At 43.1% G+C, this 8,216-nt stretch overlaps 1 pseudogene; it reads right to left on the reverse strand.

Moving 5' to 3' along the window:
• Window positions 1–2,202: 2,202 nt before the first annotated feature.
• On the reverse strand, window positions 2,203–7,099 carry LOC134077070 (keratin, type I cytoskeletal 13-like; annotated as a pseudogene).
• Between the last annotated feature and the right edge of the window lie 1,117 nt (window positions 7,100–8,216).

Here is an 8,216-nt window from a genome sequence, read left to right on the forward strand (position 1 = left end):
ATGCATGCTAGCCCAGCTCTGGAACCACTTCTCTAACACTACTATCACACTAGCATTTATAGTGATTCTGTGGTTCTAACCCACTCACTTATTGTCCAATTCAGGTAATTGTTCCAGTCCTGTACCGTCATTTCCCGACTATTAGCCGTGGCTTATACATTGATTTTGCAAAAATTTCTTCACCTATGAGATTAATACAGGGGGGCAGGTAATATGGGCTCCGTTCTAATCGGAAGGTATCTGCCTACTGCCTCCCTCCCTAAATAGAGAGCTCTCTAACTAGACATGACTTTAGATTAAACGCGTCGTTTAAAAATGAGCGTAGCACTCTAAAATCTTTGGTTAACACTACGGTATGACGTTAGCAAATGCCTGACGTTAAACTAAATTAGCCTACGTAAGCTAGCAGGCTAACGGAATAAAATAGTTTCACTGGCAGCTAATATATCAGACCAGGCGTTATTAGTGGGTACAACAATGGTATAACCAGGTAGTAAATCGTTTATTTTCAATCTACTTTCCACAAATCCAAGCTAAATAACGTCACACAAATGACATTTCAACAGATTCGGCAGTCATTTACCGATATCGGCAGCCATGTTTGTTTTGTTTTCACAGAGATTCAGACGTGGCCGCAAAGGATTATGGGTAGAAGGCAGCTTGAAGTGTACATCGATGCTGCCTTCAAAATTGACCGTTATTCAGGAATTCTAAGATATCTTAGAAGGCAGTGAAAATCGTTTGTTCGGTTTCGAAAGGCCTTCGCTGCCTTGCTCTCTAGTTAGATATCTTAGAAGGCAGCAGTTTTTCCCGATTCGAACGGAGCCATAGTGTTGATTTGGTTTTGTTTCTTTAAACTTGCATAAAACACTCTCCTGCGGCTTATGCACAATGCGGCTTATACGTATGCGGGAAATTACTGTAACTGTTTAGTGTGTATAGTCTAAGAAGCCAGTGTCAATAGTCTACTGGCAAGCAAATATTGGGGCGCAGGCCGTACCGTAAACATTTCCATTCAGTCTACACTTTACTCTGAGTGCACAGATGGGTCAGGGGTTAATTAGGTGATGTCATTTGATGGACTGTTGAGCTCAAATGTCAACATTTTGCTAAAATCACAGACTGCCTGAATTACTGCAATGTACTGTATTATTTGGGCCCATGAGCTACATGTACCGAATATGGCCACTAGGTGGTGATAGGGGTCTCTTTTCAAAGTTTCTCCACGTGTTTCCAGGGTGAGCAATAATGCTACAACCAATCTATGTTGTTATTTTAAGGTGGTAGGGAAATTAACATTATATCTGTTAAGAGCACAGTAACCATGCCACAGATTTGTTTTTGAGGGTTATATCAGCTTAGTGAATAGATACATGTCACATTGTGCAGAAGCTGAGATAGCGTTTAAGGCATTGGGCACAGGCAGGTAGACCCAGAAATGGGCCTATGCTGGAGTATAGCACACTTACCAGTGCTAGACACAAATAGGCCATCTGCTACACTGAACACTGATACCTTCTACTTTTTTTTTTGAAACATAGTGTTGTTTCTCTTACCTTTTCTTTTCTGTATATGTTTATCTTTCTAATGTATGTTGTATGCTATGCCTGTGTCTTCTGAGTGGAACTTGAGCCTGGCAATACATGTTGATGATGATGATGCTAAGGTGTTAGGTGCAGTTACTGTTGATTACCACTGGGTGGCTATGTCACTCCGTCTCTAAAGTGTGAGTCAGCAGTGTCACTGTTTTCTGTGTCAGTACATTAGTGCTGTAGCCTGACCAGCCAGACCCACATCAAGATGTAGGGTCTGGGAACTCACCATAGGCAGGGCTCAATCGGAGGGGTGGGACAAACAGTTGTCTTTCAAATTTCCTCTCCACACACACTAAACTAATCTTCTTGTTTTCAGGATGTGTGACCGTCGCAACTTCTGGTCGCATGTCAGTCACCATCATGTAAAGCCCGCCCACCGACTCTATCCACAATATGATTGGTCCGGTGATTCTGCCAAAGCCCAGCTCCCAAGCTCTAGGGAGAGTTGCTAGACTGACCCGGGCAGCAAATTAAATTTGCTGCTGCTAGGGGCGTCTAGATTTCTAGGCTATTGGTGTTGTATAATGAGCACAGTAGAACATATCAAGTAAGTTAAATGTTTTCATTTTATTATTATTATTTGGTACTGGTTGTAACAGAGAAGAAATATGGTTGCTTTTCAGAAGTCTCAGTGTTCTAAAGTCTCTCTGTTCCCTAATATAGGACTTTTGGGATCCGTAGTCACTGGCCCGAGAGTCAATTCTTCTGACAATTTGGTTGTGTTGGCAAATGTATATATACACAGGTCACAATTTATTAGGTACAAATAATGAACAGAATCTTAGAAATACAGCTACAGTTCCAATCAGTTTGCAACGTCTGAAGTTAAGCAAGTGACATTTCATAAATGCCCCACTAGGGGGCACTATTGTTTGCCTCCACTCATTACACTCTTCATCCAGTTCAGGTTTGTTGAGCAGGCCTCACTTCTCGTCATGCGTTGTTGAGGAGGACGAACTGACCACCCTTCCATCAACTATCTCTTCTGTAAGAATGACAACCTTACGTGCAGCGCTTGAAGAGGAAGAGGCAGACGGAGATCTGTGAAAAGAACAAAAAAGAAAACGTTTCAAAGGACGTAATGGATTAGAAGATGGCTGCAGCACCCCATTTGTGATGTGATGTCAGTTTGGTTTGTCATGATGGAATGTCGCAATCTGATGTGTACTGCAGGGTGCTGGGGCCTAGTGGGACACTTAAGGACGTACTGTACTCGCACTGGGCACGGTTCACTTGTACCGTGCCGGAGTATGGTTGGTTCTGTCCCATTCTCGTCCTGCACTCACACTGCATATTATCAAACTGTACCCAGGCAGTGAGTGGCTGTGAATTGTACAGTCTAGACTGTTGGAGGGCACAGCAAAGGACTCATATAATCAGCAACATCATGCCCTTTCACTGTAAGATCACAAAAATCAGCCTGGCCTCTAATCGTGACCACTGGGATTCCTCCCGCTCCCCCCAATCTCCACTCCACCACTCGAGGGGAGAAAATGCACTGAGCCCAGTCCACAGACAGTGCCTTTTATTGGATCTGTTTTACTGTACTGTATGTCTTTCAGCATACAAAATACAATATTCATCATGAATCATGAATAAATAAATAAGCATGTAAATGAATAAATTAATACATAGATCGATAGATAGATAGATAGAGAGATACTGTAGATGGACGATACTGTATATAGATAGGTAGAGCGAGAGTTGGATGGATATATAGCTAGATAGAAAGATAAATAAATAAAATTCTTTGTTGGTGCATGTTGGTGGTATTTTCACTGCCTGGTGTATACTGTATAGTGGTGGTGATCATGGTGCATCACTCTTACAGGAAATCGTCATTCAGAAGCCTCCTGTACTCGGCGATCTCCATCTCTAGCCTGGTCTTGGTGTCCAGCAGCCGCTGGTAGTCGCTCCTCTGCCGCTCCAGGTCCGCCCTGAGATGGGACAGCTGGTCCTCCATCACCAGCACCTTCTCCTGGAAGCCGCCCAGCATGGAGGTGTAGCGGGACTGCACATCCTGTAGTGTACCCTCAACACTGAATTTCTGAGGGCAAGAAAAGATAAGAGACGGATGAATGGATGGATGGATAGATAGATGGATAGATAGAAAAATAGATAGATACAGTACATAAATAGATAGATAGATACATAAATAGATATATAAATAGATATCCTACATAAACAGAGAGGTAGATAGATAGATAGATAGATAGATACATAAATAGATATATAAATAGATAGCCTACATAAACAGAGAGGTAGATAGATAGATAGATAGATAGATACATAAATAGATATACTGTATAAATAGATAGCCTACATAAACAGAGAGGTAGATAGATAGATAGATAGAATGAGGTACTGGTGGCTGATTAAGGCTTAGATAACACTTTCATGTCTGATGTGTGATGTATGAGACAAGCCTGTAAGTGTTGTGTGTGATGAGCCTGTGGATTTACCATGTTCATCTGTGCCTGAAGCTCAATCTCAAGGCCCTGAACTGTACGCCGAACCTCTGTAATCTCCGACTTCGTTGTCTGGAGGGTTTCTGTTTTGACAGCAACTTCCTTGTTAAGTGATTCAGTCTGGAAGCAGAAAGATGATCAAGAATTTAAAGTGTGAGTATAACAAGTTATTCTCAGAACTTCTTTATTGTTAGCATGAACATACTATGGAGAACCTACAGACATATAGTCTATGTGTCTCCTACACTTTTAAAACAAATGTGTTAGAAACAACACAAACTGTGTTGTCCCTATCTGGACATAGATATGGGTTCAAAATATTACACACTATGGAGAACCTACTGTACATATAGACAACAAGAGTGCCTCAGGAATTGAGATCTACACTCAAATCAACCACCTGCAAACACACATCCCATCATGCTGTACTGTAACCTTTACAGTAAGAGGTTTCCCTTGCCAACATTTTACCTTGTTCTGGTACCAGGTCTCGAGCTCTTTTTTGTTCTTGGCGGCGACGGTCTCGTAGTGTTTACGGATCTCAGCCATGGTTTTGGACAGGTCCTCCTGAGGGGCGGCGTCCACCTCCACATGGACCTGCCCGCTCATCTGGGCGCGAATGTCTATCACGTCCTGGGAGGAGAAAACGTACAACCTCAACATCATTCAGATTAACATACAGTAATTTCCAGCATATAAGCCGCATTGTGTATAAGCCGCAGGACAGTGTTTTACAGGTATGCATGTTAAAATAAACAAAACTATATCAACAACATATTAACTGCGCCCCTGTTTTAACCTCATAGCTGAAGAAATTTAGCAAAATCAATGTATAAGCCGCGGCTAATAGTCGGAGTCAATTTGCTCGTACTGACTTAACAACAAATTATCCTGTAAGAAATGTATAGAGGAACCAACTGACAAAAGATAGAAGATACAGAAACATGCTATTGATAAGGGTGGATTCACATCATATTATATTGATCATGGACCAGATGTTCACATCACATGCACTCTAAAAAGTGATTGCATGTTAGTTCAGAGACCACAGATGGTTCAAATTAAATGAGCTGTATGGTGGAGTTTGAGAGGACCCAAAACTGTTTTATATCATATATCATATCACATGGTGTGAATGTGAGAGGTCTAATTCAGATGAGAGGCCAGGTACTGCCATACAGTACTGGGAGAGCTGTAACTTTGAATGGTTTATAGCTGCTCAAGCTCAACTCAGCTCTACCCCCAGGCAGCCATTTTGGACCTTATACCTCCTTGTGATTCCTCCTGACTGTGATCAGCTCGTTCTGTAGCGCCTCGATCTCCATCTCCATGTCAGCTCGGGTCAGCGTCAGACTGTCCATCAGCTGCCTCAGCCCAGCGATGTCGGCTTCCACAGTTTGCCTCAGGAGCAATTCGTTCTCATACCTGTAAAATCACAAGGGAATCTGACTGAGGGAATGGGCGCACATTTTTGCAAAGCTAATTACATGCGTCACTTAAAGAGTTATGACATTCTCACGAAGTTGCTCATTTTATTCTTCGTCACGCCTTGAATTCCATTCACCTGTTTACCTTATCCAACCATTTATGAGTGGTTCAATGAACAATTAATTTGAGTCATATTGAGTAAAACAGTCTACAATTCAAATGAACTACAGTACATTCATCAATATACAGTGCTTTATTCAACTTCATTTATCCTTACTTGATTTTGAAGTCATCCTGGGCAAGCTTGGCGTTGTCAAGGCTGAGGAAGATGGCTCCATTTACATGAGAAGCTTCACGAATCTGTAACCAGAGACGGAGAGCTCTTACATTGTAGTCTCAATCAGATCCCATTCATCTATTATTTCACATTTTTATGAGGTTCTTCTGTTCTTGTTGGCCTACTCTCCTGACAATGTCCTGTACATTACGTCATCCTTAGGGGAGAGTGTGTGGATGTAGTCGGATGCCACCTCTCACATTATACTCAATAATAAAAGCACAATTGGGATTAGTTGGGTACGATTTCAAGGGCCAGGTTAAAAAGCATGGCAGAACAACACCTATTGATGAGGCGAATCTCATAGGAGAAGCTGGGAAATAAAGAAGTGCTTTCTCTAGAGGGAGGTACAAAAGAAGTGAACTTTAAACAAAACATAACGCCTGACCTGAATGAATCTGTGGTTGAGCAATTGAATAACCAAGATGGATATTAGAAAAGGGAAAATATAGTACAATGTGGGTATAAGCACAATGGAGGAACTATTTGTATAATATAGCCATTCAATAGGGTTGGTAGGGACAGAGGACTATGTCATGAAAGTTCATTCATTCATTCTTTCATGTTATTGTGTATACAGTAAGTTCTGATTCTTTCCATTTAGACTTTGTCAAGTCTTTACTTGCTTAACTTCAGTGTGTTTAACCAAGCTAAGAGCAACCCTTGCAGAAAGCTAATAATTTATACTGCAAAAAACCTCCCCAGACTGTACCCTGTGCCTGTAATTTATGGTAGGCTGTACTTTCTGGTATGACTATGGCAGTGTTTCAGCCTTTGGTCTTTGATAGTCTCGTATTTTCATTCATATCTTGTTTATACATGTCTTTGAATAAAGCAGGTGTGTGTGTGTGTGTGTGTGTGTGTGTGTGTGCGTGTGCTCTTGGGCTCACCTGGGCCTTCAGGTCACTGATTTTGGCAAATTGAGCGTCGTATTCACGCTCGGTGGGCAAGGCCTTGTTGTCCAGAAAATGCTTGATCTTCAGCTCCAGCTTGTTGTTGGCCTTCTCCAAGGAGCGCACCTTGTCCAGGTAGGTGGCCAGACGGTCGTTAAGGTTCTGCATGGTGCCCTTCTCGTCGGCCGTCACGTCACAGGCGTCCGACAGGCTGAAGCCGCGGCCGGCCGAAAGCCCCATGGGGGCAGTGGAGATGCGTACCCCGGTCCCCCCGGCACCCCCGTACACACTACCGGCCCTGATGCCCGAGGTGCGTCTGCTCCTCACGGATCCGCCTGAGGAGACGAGGAAGCTGCGACTGGAAAAGGAACTGGCCATTGTTGTGGTGCCTCTCTAGGCTGATGGTGTTATCCTGCTGGTCTGGGATTATGTGCTGAGTGAAACCTGGGGAAAATACTTGAGGTGCTTTTATGCAGAAAATGAGGGAGGGGAGAGCGAGTGCTAAAGGGTAATTGCTACCCAGGATTAGTGTTGAGGCATCCTCACCCACACATACACACAGACACACACACACACACACACACACACACACACAGACACCACTGTACCCTCGAGCGAATACTTGAGTAGAACAAAACCTGTCGTGACACACGTTCTTTGACCCAGCTGGGGAACTCGGGTCAGGTGAACGACGCAAGGAATCTCCAGGCACACAGATCCATAGCACTGGGCCCCCTCAGGCACAGCTGTGCTGCGGACAGGAATAGAGGCTATGGAGGGGAGGGGGGGGGAAACAGTCGTGACTGATCACCAAGACTGGACTGAGGGGTGAAAATGTAGACAGGCTGGTTTTCTGAGAGATCCTCAGTGAGGGAGCTATGTAAACAAAGGCACTGTAAGCTATAAGGCTGATTGACCCTAAGCGTCAGACTTCCTTCCTCTTCCAGAACAATAGCTGCTTGGTTGCAGCGTAGATATTGATCTAGGACTATGCACATGTCTGTTTTTACTTTGTCATTTTTGTTTAGATGTTAACTTGGTGGGTTAATATGTACATGTGATGTGTGACAGTAAGGGTGCTCATCCTGTGCGTAAACCAACATGTTGTTAGTCAGACAGAGTGAGAGGGCCAAAGATCAGACACTGTTGTTGTCATTTGCATTTCCAAAACCCAAAGCTGCTGTCAGATTATTATGCTCCAATGACACAATTTGCCTATTGTGTATCATCAATCATGTGATGTGTTAATCAAAAAAAATTCTTCTTAGTGGCTGTGCACCTGCTTCCTTAGTTGGGTTTTGAGTTGCTAGGTTGAAATTGAAAGTAAGTCATTGTGTAGGCTATGTGAAGGGTGTATTTCATACACAATTGAATGAATGGATACTTGAGGGCGCCAGGATAAGACCTTGATTTACAGGAGAAACCCGGGAAAAACTGGAGCGTTAGCATATAGGATAGGCTTACATGACGTAAGAGAAAACAAAAACACCACAAA

This window comes from Sardina pilchardus, chromosome 3, assembly GCF_963854185.1.
Source record: "Sardina pilchardus chromosome 3, fSarPil1.1, whole genome shotgun sequence".
Classification (NCBI taxonomy): Eukaryota; Metazoa; Chordata; class Actinopteri; order Clupeiformes; family Clupeidae; genus Sardina; species Sardina pilchardus.